A 10,189-nucleotide genomic window follows, 5' to 3' on the forward strand; every position below is an offset into this window, starting at 1 on the left:
TCCAGATAGAGAAAAACACCCTTTCTGGAATGGTAAACTCAGGTCTCAGTGGATCATTGCTCCTTTTCACTAAAACAGACACAATTCTAGCACTAAGATAATGAATTAGAGAAATAAACTCAGAAAAGTTTCAGTGCAGTCTCTAGCCTCTTAAAACAGTATCTGGTCACTGCTGGGTCTCTCTTTGCCCTAAATGAGCTCCGTTCAGTTGTATCACTTTAATGCTAGGAGATACTTTCAAAAAATTCCTGTAATTTATGTTATTTTCTCTCAGCTCCTGATATGAATATCGATGCTTCTGGTAACAGGCATAACTTGTAAGATCCACTGGGAAGGTAAATCATCACCCATCTTGAAACATATCATGAGTGGATCCCTCCAAAATGAAAATGTATATTTTTATAACAACTTCTTTAATATTGGCCAGGATTTGTAGCCTAGAGACTTCAGAAAAGAGACACTCATGATCTCAACTGCCATACTCACATCAGTCCATGTAGAACATCTTAGCTAAGACTTCTGTGTCATACTATTGACCTTGAATTGGCAAGTTGTGAGCATTAGCACCCTTTTTAACACTGAATTTCCAGACCTTATTTATTGCTTCTCAAATAGTCAGGGATATACAGATAAAATAATTTTTAGAAGGAAATACAAGATCTATAAAAGTTCTTTTTCTATTTCAGGACATTGATACAATGTGGCTTTTCATAACAACCACCTGTGTGCTTGCACCTTGATGACCTCTGAGTTATTAAAATTTAAGAGATCTATACAGAAGGCAGCGTCTCTTATCTCCCTCTGTTGTAACTGTGGACTCTTTCATAATATAGGTGTTTATAATGGAGAAATGCATACCTGAGAGAGAGAATAATGAGCTGTACTGCCACAGACTCACTTTTTATCCATTAATTATTAAACATATCCACAAGAAGACTAAACATTGAGACCTATTGGGTACCTACTACATGTATGAAAAGTAAAATAGTAACTTGCCAGCTGCATACCTTACTCTGGAAAATTATCCTCATTATAAAATATTTATTTCCCTGTTTAGGCATAAAGTAATAGAAATAACAATGCTTGCAAAATGATCTACTGGAGAGAAGATCAAAATATCAAACGCAATGCCACAGCACAAACAACAAAAACCTACATAAACTAGTTAAAAATATTTGTGCAGTAGGGACTAAAATGCAAGACTAAAATTAAGTACTTGATTTCATAGTTTCCATGCAGACATTTTATACCTGTCATCTTGTTGCCTTGGTTGGCAAACTCACAAGGTGCCCTGAACCCCTGCGGGACACTGCTGTGGGATATACAGCCTCATTGGCAATAAAAACAGTTCAGCATGGTTGAAGAGAAATGAGAGCTGAGACATTGTCTGGCTGTAGTCTTAAGTTACAATCATGAGAAATAAAAACTATTCATGGAGACAACATCAGAGGTAAGCCAAGTAGGCTGATATAAATAAGAGCATTCTACAGTTACGTAGCGGATAAAAGATAGGCTTTGTAAACACTGTAAGTGCACTTACGATTTACTAACCCCTTTGCATTAGTTAATTACCATCTCTATTTTCCAAAGTAAATAGTTTCTTCCTAATGAATCATGATTCAAGTGAATTAAAATTGTGACTAAAATTAAACTGATAAAACATCTATTTTTAGATCTTCTGCTGTTCTTAATTTGAATTACAAGTTTCATGTACCTTTTTAGCAGGCTTTACTTCTGAAGCCAAAGTTTTCTCGTGTGAATACAGTAAGTGTGATGGATTTTTTTTTTTTTAAATATCTTTTTGAAGTCTTGCCGCTTATCTCAGTGATTTCATTGAGTTCAAAGTGAGTAGGGACAAATGTGATGGAAATAATGTAACATTTAAAAAAATCTTCAACTTTGAATACACATAGGTCAGATTCCCCATTGCTATGAAAATCAAAATCAAAGTGGACATCCTTATGGATTTTAAGGACTCTCACACAGAATCACAGAATGTTGGGGATTGGAAGGGGCCTTGAAAGATTATCCAGTCCAACCCCCCTGCCAGAGCAGGAACCTAAATGAGATCACACAGGAAGGTGTCCAGGCGGGTTTTGAATGTCTCCAGAGAAGGAGACTCCACAACCTCCCTGGGCAGCCTGTTCCAGTGCTCTGTCACCCTCACTGTAAAGAAGTTTCTTCTCAAGTTTAAGTTCTCTCACATTAAAGCAAATGTGAATGGCATTTAATCAAATTGGTGTGAGACATGGAACCAAAAGAGCATCTTTCCTTACCAGTCACAGTCCCTGAAAAAGCATTCATAACTTGAAGAATAAAATTTATGTATACTTATGCATCTGTTGTCTGAAAAATAAATGTACAGTTTACATAGAGAGAATGGTCTCTCCAGAAAGATGCATGTTAGCTGCCAGCACCAAAACTCCTGAGAGTTTACACTGAACTATTTTTTAAAAAGGATCATTTTTTTACAGTACGTACTGCAAAATACTCATCACTTCTGATCAAATGGAGCACAGAACCACCTCCTGCCTTATCTTTGCAAAAGCAAAGTTCTCAGAGGTCCTGAACCATATTGATACCAAAACCAAAGTGAAACGTTTCTTCCTAAAATTAAAAACGGGAGCTGCCACCATGGTTTTGCCCTTCAAATAAATAAGTTATTTATATTATTTATGAAATAAACCAACACAGAGATAGTTCCTTATCAGACTTTAAATCTCATTCCACTTCAAATTTTTCTCCTTGTAATGCCTTTCTTACTGAATGAAAAATGTCTATATTGAACTTGCACTTCATGTTATTTGCCAGATAAAAATAATAGGAAAAGAAAGGGAAAAAAAGTTCATCAATATCTCTCATGCACATATCTTCACTTCTTTTCTAGGACACTGTAAATGTCTCAGCCAAACCGTGAAATCTAATTTGCAACAATGAATCCTTGTAAGTTATCCTATATGCTTTATGGTCTGTAACAGGTATTTCAAGTGTAGAAAAGACATATTTGTAAGTGTGGAAAAAGGAAATAAAGTATGGGATAACCTTCTATTTCAAGGCAGTGTTCACCTTCTAAGACCATATCCCCTTTACAAGTCATGCAATAGAGGTATTGCTGCCTTTTGTATGTCCTAAAAATAGATGTGCTCGATACACTCAAATTGTAAGAACCAGAACAAATCAAATTTGGGCCCTTCCCCAAGGAACTTACATATACAAGTAACTACTTACAGGGGAAATTCAGAAGAGGGTCCCTCAGGAAGCTAAAAAATAGACTTCATTTCTTATATTGTTCATTAAAAGGAGACCCTATGCTGAAGTTACCAATAGAACAAACGCCTAACACATTCTATTTCTTTATTACAAGATTACAGAAAAAATAAAATACTGGAATATAATATTATATGTGAGTACATAAACCTACATTGTGCTGCAAGATGAATGCTTAAGGGAAGCTATAGCCCATACTATAGGTTGTGTAAAGTCAAACATTGGATTTCCCTTTTTAGAAGTACAGAAATAATAAGTAAAGAAAAGGGGGGAAAAAGTCACAAGAACTGAAGTCACAAGGGGCTGGCACAACATTACATCTCCTACTTCACACTGTGATTATGAAAACTCCTCTGGGCAAAATGAACCCATGATCCTATTAAAGCCATGGGAACTATCATTTGATTTGCATGGGCCATGGTTTTACTAAGGGTATTGAGGAACCAGTGCACATTGGGGTGTGAATACACTAAGGCACAGAATGAAATACAGAAAATTCTGTGAAGCAAGTATCAATAATTAATGGGTTGGGTTTTTTTTCATTGATTTTTCAGACTCTCATACCATATTACAGAGAGGGAGTCCAAAAAAACATTGCCAGTGGTCATAACTTGGCCATAGACCATGTAAAACAAAGGAAAATGTGCACAGTATTTAACACTATTAGTTCTGATATTATCTTCTTTGCTGTGTTGGGTATCACGAGGTGTACTACACTGCACAGTCACAAAGAACTGATGGGAGCAGGCGTGAAGTTCTTATGAACAGCTTAGTCCGTAAAAGTCAACATTAGGGTCTGAGTACGAAAGATGAAAATATGATGCCCCACAAATCAATACTAAAACCCCTTTTACTTTTTAATATGAGTTCTGAGGGAAGGAAGTGGAGAGTTTTTCTGAGGAAGAATTAACTAACGACTATATTTTGCCTGTAGCATGATATAAGTAATGGGTTATATACAAGTAACAATTTGTAAATGAGACAAATATTCTGGATACTTATATTTTGTTAGTTATATTTTTAAATCTATTTCTATAATGTGTTCTATGTGTCTTTGAGGTATCTGGGAGGTTTTTACTCAGTAGGAGGTAGTCCCATGTATCCAGTGACACAATTTAGGGCTCAAAGTGCAGAACTGGCGATATGATTAGAAAATTAGATTATTCCTGATATGGGATAACTTACTATTTAGTTAGATAAATCATATAGAATGTCACTCAAAAATTCTAATATCAATGAATATTTATGGGTGAAAAAAATGCAAGATGATCTTGCAAGCCATTATGCTGTGATTTGGATCAAGATTTTGACTACCCTCAAGTTTGAAAGTGTTAACTAACATAAAAGCAGCTATTCTTAGAAACCTCTATGCCTGCCCATTGAAATGAAGGTTTCACTGGCACAAGGGATCCTTCTTTGTTTTGTTTTAGGGTTGGGATTTTTTGTTTGTTTAACAGAGCTGTCTCTCTCTTTTTTCTCTTTCTTTGTAAGATGGCAGACTGCCCTGCTTTTACATGCAGGAAGAATCTGTCTTTGTAAGAGCTTGTACTCTCCTGCCAGCCCATCATATTTGCTCACTTCTGTAATTAATGAACCAAAAATGGGAATAGATCCGAAATGGCTGTATCAGATTTGCTGATCTGGAAAAAAAAGCAACCACCACTTCAGCTCACAACAATATCATCCAGAGTTTCATGAATAACAATTTGAGGAGCTGATTTATAAAAAATAAAGGACCACAGAATTAATTTACTTGGGACTTAAAGCTAGATTAATTTATTTTAATTTTATTCCAAAATGACTCTAATACTGTCGTGCAGTGATCAGACACTTTGAAGACCAAAACAAAACCTGTCATGAAAGGCCACTAGCCCAAGCATTTTCTGACATCTCTTACCAGCCAAATCATTAGGAAATAAGCTGGGCCCAAAAATGAGTTACCTAGAATTGGTCAACTGAGCAAGGTTTCATGTACAAATTTAAGAGGTATAGAAAAAAAGATATTATGAAATCTCTTCAAATAGATAAAATATGCTAACTTGTAATACCCAGAAAATATGGCATTATTAATTCAACAGGCATACTATATTCATTTCTGAATATGTAGCATTTTAGAGCATTTATTAGAATCTTTGCTAAATGAGGAATTACAACATTGCCTCCTGCCCTCCTCCTCCACTACTGCCAGTGTCAGTTAAAAGCAGTAACAAAGCAACAGTACCTGCCTTTATTAAAGCAACCCATGCTCACATTCCTGAGTGTTTAAATTCAGTCGCCATTCCTTTTTTAATACAAAAGTACTTATAAACAGAAATCACGTTGCTTCTGCTTGTAAAGCACCAATGCAGAGAGACCAAAATCCTGAATGATGTCTTTGGGTGAAACTAACAGTGACTTGTGGTGTTACACAACAAACTGAACTGTGGGTTCCAGGCACAATATGACCCAAAAAAAGGGTAAATTAATTGCTTTAATACTTAGGTATGATGAACTAGATGAACCAGAAACTGTAGAGTTTTGATAGGAATTACAGAAAGAATTATATGAAAGAATCACGTAAGGATTTCACTTACACTAAGTGTAAGTAAGAATTTCATATTCCATCTCAGAACATGAATGAATATTCTGCTTAGGTTGTACAGCAGTGAATCTGGGTTAGCAATATTAACAATAAAAGGAGTGATCAAACTGTATTGGACATACATCTACTCAAATTTAAAAGAACTTTAATTTCAAAAGGATGATATTTGCAAATCAAATGGCACAACAGAATTACAGTAGGCTAGGACTTGAAATCAGAAGGTTCTGTTCCCATCTCTGCTATTCATATGCAATCTTGAACAAGTGTTTCTACATCTTTCACGTTGTGTTTATGTACTTGTTAACTTACACTATCTACGACACCAGACAGAGTGCTGTATGTTTGTTCAGGACACACACCCCTTGGCCTCCTCGTGCTACTAATACAACTAATACTAATACAACAGAGAACACTCATTAATAAATACCAAAGTCACCAGAGATTTCAGAAGCCCTTGATCATGTAAAGCAAGTGAACTACTGTGTTCAAGTACTCACTCATCTCAGTGTCTCTAGTTCTTGATTTGACCTACATGAGTTTTAGATACGTACTATGCTTTCTGACAAGACTAAAAATCAAAACCAAACCAAACCACATCAGTTGTGTGAAGGAGAAATTAAAATAGCCATGAAACCCCCTATTTTACAGGATTTGTGATTTTTAAGTCCTTGGAACAATTTTGTCTAAAACTGTGGTATCAGTTAGAATTATAAGAAGAAATCTTATCAAAAATAAATTGTTGCTCAGGAAAGAAATGTCAGGGGGTTCAGGTGATGGGAGAAGCTTGAAGAAGCTAAACTTGTCATTTTGTCATTTACACCCAACAAATGGCAGTACTTGAAGATACCAAACTAAGACTGATTCAGTAAAAGGGTCATAGAAATTGTTGAACAGAAAGGTACACATTTTGTGTGATGAGTTGATATTTGACAGAAAAAAAAAAACCCACCCCACACCAAAAAACAAAACAAAACAAAAAAACAAAATTTGAGTCTGATAATGCAATAAACTGAAAAAAGACAGAGGTGTAACACCAGTGTGCACGGATAGGAAGAAAAGTTGGCAGGCAAAAGGCAGAATGCAGCCAAGAACTTGGAACAGAAGCAGAGGTAAAGCAAAGCAATTTTAGGGGAAGGAGTTAAATGAATGTTAGTCAGCAGTTGTAGGTCCATAAAGACCAAGAGATATGTTGATAGTCTCATGATATAGATTGAAAAATGTGGCATTTGTCTTCTCTAGAGAATGTTCTTTCCTTCATTGTATGTTTGAATAATTAAGAAATGTATCTAGAAAGAAACTGGCACCTTTTGTAACTGTAGACTTCTAAATAAAGAACAAAATTAATCAAGAATCTGTAGTTAAATTTCCAGATTTAAAGTATCAGTAGCAACCTCCAAGCTGTAATTATACTCTTGCTCACTAGCAAAACCAAAAAACTGGTAAGTCTGTAAAACAAACATTTTTAACACTGTTGGAAGATACTGATAAAAAGACATGATTATTTGACTAATTGTTATTTTACTGTAGTTAATGTAGTTATTGCATTTAGCTAGCAAACATACATGAATTTTGTATATATGTATGATCCACATACATTGTAAATATAATGCTCCAATATACAGAGGAGTATTACGATAGGTGAACATGCAATGCTATGCAGATATACCTGATAGAAATCTCTCCATGGGAGCACAAAGCCCTAAGGTTTGGTCTTCAGCTGCTGTAAAAAAACTTGCTTTGCTTCCTTCTTCGTCTGGTCCTGGATCTGTGTGGCAGATGGTTAAGAATTTTTCAATGTATCCCAGAGAGGTAGAGTTTTTAACCAAATTACCCTTACTTCTTCTCCACAAGTACCATCCAAAAATGTAGACAACGATTTATATTGTGGCATAGGTGGCCAGTGTCTCAGTATTGCACAACAAAGTCAAGCCAATGGAGGTTAGGAAAAGAAGGGACTACAGCTGGGAAAGAAAAGATAGAGTTGCCTGCTCCACAACAGCAAGAAAACTGTAGTTTGAATTTGAGAGCTGAAGAGTCATGCAAGAACAGGAAAGTAAGTGACTCATTAATACAGCTGGTGGTGATCTGCATTACAGAATCAGCTCTCACAACAGAAAGGGATAGATCCAAGTATTAGTGCCTTTAGGAAAAAAAAAAATGCAGACTTGTCATAGGCCAAACTAGACTGGAGTCATGCTAAGGAGGCCTGGAGGGGTTTTGTGAGGAGCAGCACATAGAGAACGTGTTCATGTGTTCTTGGGCTGACACAGCCAACTAAGTCAAAGCTCATCTGATAAAGACTGAAACTTCTGGGCTCATTTGTTTTGCTTGCATCTGTCAGCCCATAACACTTGTAAAGATGTGGTCACACAATATCAATGGGACATCTAAGTGCACAAATAGCATGAAATGCAAAAGCTACAGAACAGCTTTCCACATGCCTCACATCATACCGTGACACCTTCATGTCATGGCAGAGGTCTTTTTTTTTACTTCACAGTGAAACCAGTCCTAAAATCATTATGCCAAGGAAAATAAAGCAAGGCAATAATCTCCTTATATCTAAAGCAAACATTTACCAAGATATTTATTTTCATGACATCTGAATAATTTTGATATGAGCAAATTATAGTCATTATCTTCCCCCTTCCCTTTATGTTTAAAACTGTGTATGCAAATGCTTTCTGTTTTCTTCAGCTATGCTAATTAACACACATCTACTTATTTATAGTTTTTATGCTTTCTTGTAAATAACTAGTATTAGCCAGAGATGGTCATACATCTGAGTCAGTAGAGGCCTTTATTATGAAAGCCCTCGATGCATTTGTTAAGCACGTCATCAACATCTGGACTTCCCACTTAGGATCAATCCTATGTCATACTAAGGACTATAAAAACAAGGAAATGTTAGTTCCAGAAAATATGATTGTGTGTAAGAAATATTTCAAACATACAAGAAATGACAGCTATGAATCCATATAAGCCTGAGCTGAACTAGTTTACCAATGAAAGCTAAAGCATTATAACGGGGATTCTTTATTTATTAAATAAACAGGTTATTCTAATCTGCTTTTAAAGAAAATTCATCACCTTTTTTGGCTGTTGACTAACCTCAAGCTTTTCCATCATTTATTGGAACATATTTTATTTGGATTTTATTTTATAGTGCTTATAACAAAATTTAAGCCTCTCTTGGATGCTTGTGTTCATGTCATTGTTAAAGAAGCTGATCTCTTCGGAGATTCTGGGCATGAAAACTGCTCCTACAGGGGGCTATACCTGCATTTTTGAATCAGGTGAAAATAGGCATGCAGGAGCCTCCTGAGCAATCTAACAAGGTCTACCATGCAGCTTTTGCTTCCCCTTTTCCTCACACAATTGTGTTTTCAGCTTATCCAATGGACCTGCTGACATCACAGATCCAGAAATGTCACAGAAACCAAAGCTGCCTGAAGAGCTGCAGACCATCTCCCTTTAAGCCTACTTGCTCACCACTGAAATTTAAAATAAGAAAGATGTAGATAGGTAGATGAATAGGGAAAGGAAAGGAGTAATAAAAGCACTACTGCCATAATTAATTCACATTTTTCAAGCAATCTCATCTCTGAGAGAATTCTAATAAAAGATATGAGCATATTCCATCTCAAGAAAAAAGGGGAGAAAAGACGGTTTTCCTAGACTGCCATTTTCTACCTCTTTTTTTTTTTAATTAACATCATTGAAAGGTCTTTACATTTTTTAAAACAAGTAAGGTTAATCCTGTGTGAAGCATCATTAACCGTTCTTCCATGCTCTGTGATTTCTCTTTTCCTCTATAGGGACAGAAAACACAACTACAGACTATGCAGTTAATTATAGCATACCTACTGCCTCAGCTGTGCTGTTATGACTGTGGGGGAACCACAGGAGAGAACTGAAGAGGTCCTTCTCAAAGATGGCTAAAGGCCACTGGTTTTAGGGCCCTCCTGGTGCAAACCTCAGGATTCTGATTCATTTTTATGTTCTATTTTTTATCTCATTCACAACCTGGAAAATGAGGATCTCTAAGCTGTAGAGCTCATTTGTTCTACTGTATACTTCTGTGCTGGCAGCTGCAAAAGGGTCATTTCCAGGATCACTGTCAGTAGCACATGGATCTGTAGTTGCATGGACAAAAGATTTGGACATCAATCCAACAGGGCATAAGAACAGCATTTTAGCGTGTATTAGCTGCAGAAATAAAAAATGCCCTCTACATCTATTAAATTAAAATTTATAATTGTAATGGAAAGTCTGTGTTCATCATCTTACAGCTTAGCTGGTTCTCGAATCCTTGCTTTGTTATGAAAACTGTCTTTTGAG

This window comes from Antrostomus carolinensis, unplaced genomic scaffold (genome assembly GCF_000700745.2).
Source record: "Antrostomus carolinensis isolate BGI_N321 unplaced genomic scaffold, ASM70074v2 scaffold10483, whole genome shotgun sequence".
Classification (NCBI taxonomy): Eukaryota; Metazoa; Chordata; class Aves; order Caprimulgiformes; family Caprimulgidae; genus Antrostomus; species Antrostomus carolinensis.